The sequence below is a fragment of the Pongo abelii genome, chromosome 12 (assembly GCF_028885655.2).
Source record: "Pongo abelii isolate AG06213 chromosome 12, NHGRI_mPonAbe1-v2.0_pri, whole genome shotgun sequence".
In the NCBI taxonomy this organism is placed as follows: Eukaryota; Metazoa; Chordata; class Mammalia; order Primates; family Hominidae; genus Pongo; species Pongo abelii.
This window is the reverse complement of record NC_071997.2, coordinates 126,425,982-126,436,205: the sequence shown is the minus strand read 5'-3', so window position 1 is coordinate 126,436,205 and position 10,224 is coordinate 126,425,982. Positions and strand designations below refer to the sequence as shown.

The 10,224-nt window shown below is 41.9% G+C and overlaps 1 pseudogene; it reads right to left on the bottom strand.

Annotated features, from left to right (window-relative positions):
- Positions 1-5,785: 5,785 nt before the first annotated feature.
- LOC100444546 (phosphatidylinositol 4,5-bisphosphate 3-kinase catalytic subunit delta isoform-like) lies at positions 5,786-9,499 on the bottom strand (annotated as a pseudogene).
- Between the last annotated feature and the right edge of the window lie 725 nt (positions 9,500-10,224).

The following is a 10,224-nucleotide window of genomic DNA, read 5'->3' as shown; positions in this document are numbered from 1 at the left end:
GATTCTGTTCCTCCATATATCACCAACACTTAATATTGTCAACCCATCCCTTTTCTCCACGCTTTTGGATATTAAATAGTAACACGTTTTTAATTTTAATTTGTATATGCATGGTAACTAATGACATTGTATACTTTTCGTACCATTTTTCAGAGTTTGTGTTTATTTTTTCATGAAACAACTGGATCTTTTGACAGATTTTCTGAAGAGTTTTGTCTTTACTAATCAATTTGTAAAAAATTTAAATATACATTCTTATTATATATTATTTTGGTTATACAGGTCATGATCATTTTCTCCCAAGTTATAGCTCTTCTTTTTACTCTGTTTGTTATATGTTTTGATTAACCAAAGTCCTTAATTTTAATATAGTAAAATATAATTTTTATTTCTTTTAGTGGTTAATATGAAGATACTCCAAAATTTTCAACATTTTTGTCTTTCACATTGAAGGTTTTCATCCATCTGGAATTGATTTGAATGTGTGGTATGAAGTAGGAAAACATTTTATTATTTTGCATATAAATAATCAATTATCCCAGCAGTACCTGTTGAACACCTTATACTTCGTTCACTCTCCTTCAATGCAAGCTCTGTAAAACATCACTCTTTGTATGAAAGGGTCTTGTGATAGGTACCTTTATTTTGTCTTATTTATCTATGTATCAGTATACTAATTAATAATGCTTTATAGTAAGTCTTAATATGGAGAGATAAAAGCAAAGCATCTCTCATTTTTTTTTTTTTTGAGATGGAGTTTCGCTCTTGTTGCCCAGGCTAGAGTGCAATGGCATGATCTTGGCTCACTGCAACCTCTGCCTCCCGGGTTCAAGCAATTCTCCTACCTCAGCCTTCCACATAGCTGGGATTACAGGCATGCACCACCACACCCGGCTAATTTTTGTATTTTTAGTAAAGACAGGGTTTCACCATGTTGGCCAGACTGGTGTCAAACTCCTGACCTCACCTGATCCACCCGCTCCGGCCCCCCAAAGTGCTGGGATTACATGTGTGAGCCCCCACGCCCGCCCAAAGCATCTCTTTTCTTAGAGTTCTTTTTAGGACTCAAAATAATAAACTGTATCATAAAGAATACTTTTCATGTCAGGATATAGTGGAAAGATCTGTGGAGTCAGAAAGACACAAACTGGGGTATTCTAGTTTTTCCACTTACTACATGAGTCGTGTTGGGAAGTTGAATTAATCCTTGGACTTGATTGTTCCCTCCATTATAGAAATGAAGAAATTAGGCTCACCTATCCAGGATTAAAAACGCAGACCTTCTAGAGCAGCGTCTGTCATGTAAGAGGAGTTCATGAGATGACAGTTTCCTTTTGTTTTCTGTATCAGATGTAGTATTCTTCTGCCCATAAAGACACATATTACCATAATGTCACTATGCCCCCGAAATAATAAATAATTAAATAAGAGTTTTATTGAGCCATTTCCACAGAATAAGTCTGACACTTGTTGGAATTACTCCTAAGTAATCGCTTTCTGTTCTTTTCTGTGGCTTCTGCCTGCATAGTTATGTTAATGCTATTACTTAAATATTTTTGAAACGAACAGGGAGTTGACTTAATAGCAAGTATTTAGTTAATAAAGTGCATATTAATACTTTAATTTTCAGTAAGATGAGTCCTCTTGTAATAACACTAGGAATTTTTCAGAAATGAAAATTTATTGTGGGTCAAAATATGATAAAAAACGAAGACATATTCTTGTTATGAATGTTTCAATTACAAAGCACTACTGGGAAATATATAACACAAGCATATTCCAGAATGGAGAGAATATTTACTACCAAGTTCTTGTTTATAAAAATAGAGGCAGTTGTTGTTATTCCTATTATCCTCACAGATGGTGAGTAGGCTGTTGCAAACCCATGAAGGGAACCTCGTCCCACTCATGGGAATATAGTTGTTCTCTACACGGCCTCTCCACTCCCACCATCTGCAGACTGCAAAGAGAGAGCTAATATTCATTGCACTGGATTCTATGTGTTAAGAATAGTGTGAGATGCTTTACCTATGCTATTTCACTTAATCTACATAGCTGTCATGTATCTTCATTCCCGTTTCATGGATGATCTAAAGTTGGTTTCGGGAAGCTAACTTGTCAAAGTCTCATAGTTAACCTATAAGCTTCCTAGGACTGCCATAGCAACTTAACATGAACTTAATGAAATAAAGCAATGGAAATTCATTCTTTCATAGTTCTGGAGTCCAAAAATACCACGAGGGTGTCAGCAGGGCCATGCTCTCTCTGGAACATGTAGAGAAGGACGCTTCCTTGCCTGCTCCTAGCTTCTGGTGCTACTGACAATCTTTGATGTTCCTTGAATTGAAGACACATAACCCCAATCTCTCCTTCTGTCGGCACATGGCATTCACCAAGGCGTCCCCATTTCTCTAGTCTTTTGACACCAGTCATTGGATTAGTGCCCAGCCTAATCAAGTATGACCTTATCTTAACTTTATTAACTTGATTACATTTCCAAAGGCCCTATTACCAAATAGGTCACATTCACGGGTACCAAGGTTAAGATACCAAGGTTAGGATTTGAAAATATCTTTTAGGGGAACACAGAGCCACATCAGTTAGTAAGTCTGTGTGTGTACGTGTGTATGTATCCAGATAAGTCCAGAGATATTTTCATATTTTTTACAGTGAACTATAAGATACCATGCATTTGATTTCCCATTTCTTTGAGAAGCAGGAAAGAGAGACTAAACCTTTTCAAATAGCTAACTATTCTGGAAATGACTGATGTGAGACATATCTAATGATAATTTGCAGAGGTCCAAAAATCTAATATGATACCAGTATAGTAGAGAAAATTTTATGTACTAGTAACTTTTGATGAACAGACTTATGGATTTTATTCAACAGTAAAATTAGTAGAGATAAACAGTGTGATGTAACTTTCTTCACAAAGGGAATGTGATATTCACATTAATAGAATAGCACAATAACATTCTAGAACTAAACGAAAATTGTCCTATTCTGCCGTACACTGAGGGCATACCATATCAGAAGTAGTATGTTCACTTGAGCATGTATTATGTGAGAAATAAGCTCAGCTGCTGTAACAAGTAGATGCAAATGTATGTTATCTCAAACACAATCAAAATTTATTCTCTATCATATAACACGCCAGAATGTTATGAACAGAAAGTTTGTGCTCCCATGGAATTTCTATGTTGAAGTTCTAACCCTTCAGGGATGATATTTGGAAGTGGGGCTTTTGGGAGGTGATTAGGTTTAGATGAAGTCATAGGGTGAACCCCCTTTGAGAGAATTAGTGTCCTTATAAAAAAGGGAAGAGACTGGAACTCTCTTTCTACCACGTGAGGACACAGTGGGAAGGTAGCCATCTGCAAGGCCATAAAGAGAGACCTCACTGAGAACTGAGCACTGCCAGACCTTCATCTTGGGCTTTCCAGCCTCCAAAACTCTGAGAAAATTAATTTCAGACGTTTCAACCGCCAGTAAATTGTATTTTGTTATGGAAGCTGCAGTAAACTAAGACATAGAGGTAAGAAGATGTTGCAGAACCAACAGGCAACACTGCTACACATGGATGTGCATGGACCTGGGGTCTTTTTCTCACGTTGCTCCATTATTTTCCAGAATGTTGATATAGTCTTTATGCCCACAGCAGGAATTTTTAATTATTCTCCAGAATCGATTCTTCCCTTTTTCCTTTAAGTAGTGTAACTCTAAACATTTCAGCAGAACAATAATCATCCAGTTACATACTCGATTTCCAAGCTACTGGGCCAAATGATTAAAGTCGTACCCATGGAATGAGAGCAGCAGTGATGTGGGCAACATCTGCTTCTCTTTCTAAAAAGAAATTTCTTTCATTTTCTATGCTGGAGCATGGATCTGGTGTTGGTGGTTCAGGTTAGACCATGCAAAGCACAATACTTAAACAATATATTGAGGTCACTTAAGTGTGGTTAGGACAGCATGGTGTTATGTCAAAATGAAGTGCAACAGAAAATTGACCACCACTGAACACGCTCAGAAGTAAATGTTTATTTTCCAATTATTTCTAAGACAATCACAAGTTGGTTTCCCGTTAGACTGACCACCTCTCTTATGTTAGAATTCTCCAGTGTTCCCTGGGTAGTCTTTTCTCTTCTACTAACAGCTCTGCAAAATCATAAGCCAATTGATGGCTGAATAATTGGGTTTTATGATTTCTTCTATTCTCCTTCTACAAAGTCATCTTAAAAATGAACATTTAACTCACCGTCCAGATAAATGAATTTCATTTCATTAAAAAAAGAAAGAACAAACAAAATGTCTGTCCTTCCTAAATTTTTCTGAAAATAATTTATTTGTATGAGAAAAAATGGAAAAGACACAAAAGGAGAGAACCAAACCTTAGTAAAATAGAAACACTGCATGAGAGCAGTCAAAAAGACCGGAGAGAATATTTGACTTATTAATTCCTTATATATTCCTTCCCCGAATGAGGAACTAGAAAGTCTTCCCTCCCATTTTTCTCTCCTGGAAAGATTAGTCCTTATATTAGTGTGTTCGCCATTGTTCTTTATACTCACAAAACAGCACAGTGTTCAGCATGAGGGTATAAGAAATTCTTTTTTGCCTCAGGAATTGCCCATGTCCTGATCTAAGATGTTTCCCTGCAAGAGCTAGCTCAGAGCTTGCTATGACACTGCTCCAGGACTCAGCGACGAGACTTGCCTTGGCTGTCCTGGATCCAGAAGCAAGAATGCTGGCACTGAATGTCAGTGGGGACCCTGCCAGAAACATACTTTCTGCCCGTCACCCCAATTCTTCATGGCCAGAGAAAATAAAGTAGCGAACTCATTGTCCCATTTTTTTTTTTTTTTTTTTTTTTTTTTTTTTTTTTTTTTTTTGAGACGGAGTCTCGCTCTGTCACCCAGGCTGGAGCGCTGTAGTGCAATCCCAGCTCACTGCAAGCTCCCCCTCCCGGGTTCATGCCATTCTCCTGCCTCAGCCTCCTGAGTAGCTGGGACTACAGACGCCTGCCACTACGCCCAGCTAATTTTTTGTATTTTTAGAGAGACGGGGTTTCACCACCTTAGCCATGATGGTCTCGATCTCCTGACCTCGTGATCCGCCCGCCTCAGCCTCCCAAAGTGCTGGGATTACAGTCCCACCCTTTTGTTAAAACCTGCTTTCAGAGGTGGCTTACAGATAATGGCAGAGTGAGCCCGGAAAGGTGGCTCACGCCTGAAATCCCAGCACTTTGGGAGACTGAGGTGGGTGGATCACCTGAGGTCAGGAGTTCGAGACCAGCCTGGCCAACATGGTAAAACCCTGTTTCTACTAAAAATACAATAATTAGCTGGGCGTGGTGGTGCACGCCTGTAATCCCAGCTACCCAGGAGGTTGAGGCAGCAAACTCACTTGAACACGGCAGGTGGAGGTTGCAGGGAGCCGAGATCACACCACTGCACTCCAGCCTGGGCAACAGAGTGAGACTCTGTCTCAAAAAAAAAAAAAAAATTTTTTTTGAGATGATGGCAGTGTTCACCTCTGACCCGCTTTTGCCTTCATGCATAACCAGGGTGAGCTCCATGAGGCCCAGGTCTCTTTAACACGCCCTGAGGACCAGCGCATAAACTGCTTTATGGGGCTGGACCCGATCTCCCCAGCCGTAGAGGTTTGGTGAGTCATCTATTATTTTCTTACCTGCAAACAAAATCACTTCACAGTAGAGAGAGGCAAGGGAATTCTTGTACCCAAGACCCACTTGAAAAGTGGAGAGCAAGCATCCCTGAATCTAGAGGGTACCCCGGCCGCCTCGGGGAGCTGCCAGAACTCGGTCTAGAGAGGATGCACAAGGTGGGTCGCTCGAGCCCATGAGGATCAGGGCGTCCTGTCGGACAGTAGGCACCAGGTGACCGCCAAGTGCTAGGACCCAGGCAGTCTGACCTGGGAAGAAGGTCCCCGGGGAGGAGAACTGTCTTTGCTGGGCCCAGATCCACCAGCTGGAAGACTTGGGGTGACCCTCCTCAGCCGAGAGCCAGGTGCAGCCTCGAGCGGCCCAGCACCACCGCTGCGTGAAGGAGGCGTTTCCATTTATGGCTGTTTAGCTCCTTAAATATTTCAAGTCATAAATAAATAACCACTGTAAACAAAAGGCAGCTGTGTAGGTTCTTTCCCGTGAGGTGCAGGTCAGGCTCTTCAGCCCCTTTAGGACCACCAACGTGCCTGGTCCCCATGACCCGCGGCTGCCTCCTCTCGGGCCGGGGCTGGGAGGAGCCGCTACTGTCGGTTGTCTTTGGACACTTTCTGGGCCAGCCAGTTCACCTGGTTTCCTGCTCTCGCGGAGGGCTTCGTTAAACTTGGGAGATATACCTAATGCTAGATGACGAGTTAGTGGGTGCAGCGCACCAGCATTGCACATGTATACATATGTAACTTACCTGCACATTGCGCACATGTACCATAAAACCTAAAGTATAATAATAATAATAATAACAATAAATAAATAAAAATTTAAAAAAAAAAAAAAACTTCACTCGGAAGTGCTTCAGAGCCTCCTCCTCTGTTTTCCCCAGTGCCAGGGAGTCCTTGAGATACCGGCTGTCCTCGGAGCAGCTGAGCTCGGGCAGGCCTGCCGCCCGCATCAGGGCAAAGAGGTGGAGGAAGAGAAGCCCGTGGGGCCGCAGGATGGTGTAGGCCCTTTCACAGTAGCCCTGGAACCTTTCAAATTTCTCACTATTATTAGTCTTCCCCTGCTCAATCACATGGACAAAGTCGTAGGTGAGGATGAATGGGACACGCTCGCGGTTGCTTCCAAACTTGGTCTTGAAATTCCCCCAGAAAGTGGCCAAAATCAATGTGGAACAGCTGCCCACTCGCTCGGATCATGATGTTGTCGCTGTGCCGATCACCGATGCCCAGCACGTACGTGGCCACACAGCAGCCAGCACAGGAGAGGGTGAACTCCTCCATGGCTCCATCCAGGGCCTCCCCGGGTTCTTCAGCCAGTTGAGCAGGGCATCCTTGCTGCAGGCGGCTGTGGCTGCCATGTTGCTGTTGTTGAGTTGGATGTGGGCGATGGTGTCTGGGTGGAGTAGCACCTCAATGAGGCCTGTGTGGTCCCCGGTGGGGAGGCAGTCTTAGGGGGTCATCCTCAGGTCCAGCCCCCGCTGCTTCCACAGGACCTCCATGAGCCGGATCGTCTGCAGGGTCAGCATGTCCTGCCAGAGGTCATCATCCTTCTTAAGGATGACGCTCACCCTGCCTCCACTGCCTGCCTCCTCATTGCTGTGCATGATCCACAGGGGCTTCGTCTTGGAGTCCATGAGGGTGCACTGCTCCACGCAGACTTCAGCCAGCAGGGTGCTGAGGTTTAGTGGGGACTGCAGATGGAAGTGGCTCTGGGTGAGTGACTGAGGGTGTTACTTAAAATACCCTTTCTATGTTTAGAAAGAGTCAAAAAATTTTTTAAGTTTATCAAGTAAAAATCTTACAGTAAGCTAAGGTTAATTTATAATTGAAGAAAGAAAAAAATTTCATAAATTTAATGTAGCTCGAATGTCGAGTGTTTATAAAGTCTGCAGGAGTGTACACTAATGTCCTCGGCCTTCACATTCACTCACCACTCACTCACTCACCCAGAGCAACTTCCGGTCCTGCAAGCTCCATTCATGGTTAAGTGCTCTATACAGGTACACCTTTCAAAAATATTTTATACTATATTTTATTGTACCTTTTCTATGATTAGATATACAAATATTTACCATTGTGTTTCAATTGCCTAAACTACCCATTACAGTAACACATGCTACAGGCTTATAGCTTAGAGCAATAGGCCATACCATATATCCCAGCTGTATAGTCAGCTCTGCTGTCCAGGTCTATGCCAGGACACTCTGTGATGTTTGTACAAGGACAAAATTGCCTAAGACCTCATGTCTCAGAACATATTCCCATCACTAAGCAATGAATATGACTAAAATCATTAATGGTATACAAGTAATCAGTAAGGCATAAGTGTATTACATTTTTATAAGTAATTATTAAACATAATTAACTTTCATTGCAAAGTTATCTCTTATTGAGATAATATTGGATTGGGGGACAATTATAGTGCCTTGATTAAAGGAACTAATAAATCATATTTTGTTAGGTTCTTCTCAGGGTTTACCTCCTCAGGGATCAGATTTGCTGTGCATGAGACTCATACTCTTCTCAAATGTGAAGAGTTGATTACGAAAAGGGAAATTCAAAGGTAGTCTCCCTCTCAGGTCCATTTTTGGGCCCACCAACTTTAGGAAATAGTAATATGGAAGTCAAAGTTTTAGAAATTAATTCCCTTACACCATCATGCATATTCCCTGCAAAGTCCTCCATGCATACACCCCGGAATGCAGAAATCTGCAAGGGAGAGACTATCTGAGGGAAGGTTTGTCCTAATTTCTCTGGGAGAAGAGGCCAAGCGGCGATTCTGAAATCTGAGCTGGGAGAGGCTTTAGAGTCCCAGAAGGTCAACCAAAAGATCCCTCGTGTAAGCACTCCAGGGGCAAGGGTGAGGTTGGAAAAGCCAGCATAAAGATGATTTACCGAAAGATGGTAGAACAAGAGGCAAAAACAGGGACCAAAAACACAATATGTAACTGGGAAAGTAGTTAGATGGAACGGGTTCACGAGGAACAGCAGGGTGGGGAGGCAGGTGAACAAGTGTTTTCCAGGGAGTCAGCCCTTCACACAGACAGAGACATGAGCCAGGCACCATCTGCGCCAGCGTCTGAAATCGTACTTCCAGTTCAGCCTTAGTCTGGGCAATGCCAAACTGGAGTTTAGAAGGTACAACCCAATAATTTAAGAGAAGATGTCATAATGGCTAATTTTCATGTCAGCTTGGCTAAGTGATGGTGTCTCCTTGTTTCGCCAAACACTGATCCAGCTATTGCTGTGATGGTATTTCTTAGATGCAATTAACACTGAAATCGGTAGATGTTGAGTAAAGCGGATCACCCTCCATAATGCAAATGAGCCTCATTTGATCAGTTGAGGACCTTAAGAGCAAAGGATGAGGTTTCTCAGAGAAGAAGAAATTCATCTTACGGCTATAAAGTAAAACCCGTATCACAGTTTCAAGCCTTCAGACTTGAGCTGCAACATCAACTCTTGCCTAAATCCCCAGCCTGCCAGCCTGCCCTATACATTTCAGGCTTGTCACTCCCACAACTGGGTGAGCCAATTCCTGAAAATCTCTTTCTCTCTGATTCTCTGTCTCTCTCCATAAATAAATAAATAAATATATATATATATACACACGCACATCTATATCTATATCTATACAAATACATACATACACTATTTTCTGGTGACCACTGAGTAACACAGACATCTTGAATTGAGATGCCTGATTCTAAACCATTTGCCATATGCGAATGCTACGACTGGGCAAGTCAATGGATTTCTCTAAGCCTCACTTTCTCACCTCAAAATAGGAATACTGCTGACACCCATCGCACTGCATCGTTGTAAAGGATCAGTGAGATCATACACATACAAGTATTGGCACATAGGAAGTGGTTGGCATATGAAAGAATTTCATATCCTCTTTCCTCTCTGTACACAAAATTAGCACAGCCTCCTGCTGCCCCACGGCATTCCTCGGATTGGCTCTTGGTGCATTTTGTGGAACATCACGACACTTGCATGTTTAATTCCATCATCTCAACTAGGGATAATGTTAGTATGTTTGCATAAAAAAACTACATGGCTTCACAAAACAAAATAGTAATGATGACAAAAAAACTGTTAAAATAAATATGATGTATTATTTCCAGCTTTTCATTAGTATTCATTTGCAACCTGTTCATTCATTTGTCGTGTGCTAGCACAGAGAAGTAGTAGCAGGTGCCATGATTAAAAATATATGATGAGAGGAAAACTAGAAGTGAGAACATTTTCTCCATTCATTAAATTTATTTCTGCCAGTTGGAAGAAGAAATCACAGCTACTTCATGTAAGCTGTAGACACCCCTGTGTAGCTCATGCTGGGAACAAGGCTAAGAACCATTGCCCTGCCCCATAAAACACCACTTCATCCAAGAAGGCTTTCCTAATAGATGAGGCTGCTCTTCCTGATACACACAGCTTTCTCTTCATGGTGCTTATCACACCTGCAATAACATAATTCTGTGCATAATTATTTCTTTGATGTTTATCTTCCCCACTAGAATAGGAGCTCCACATCCT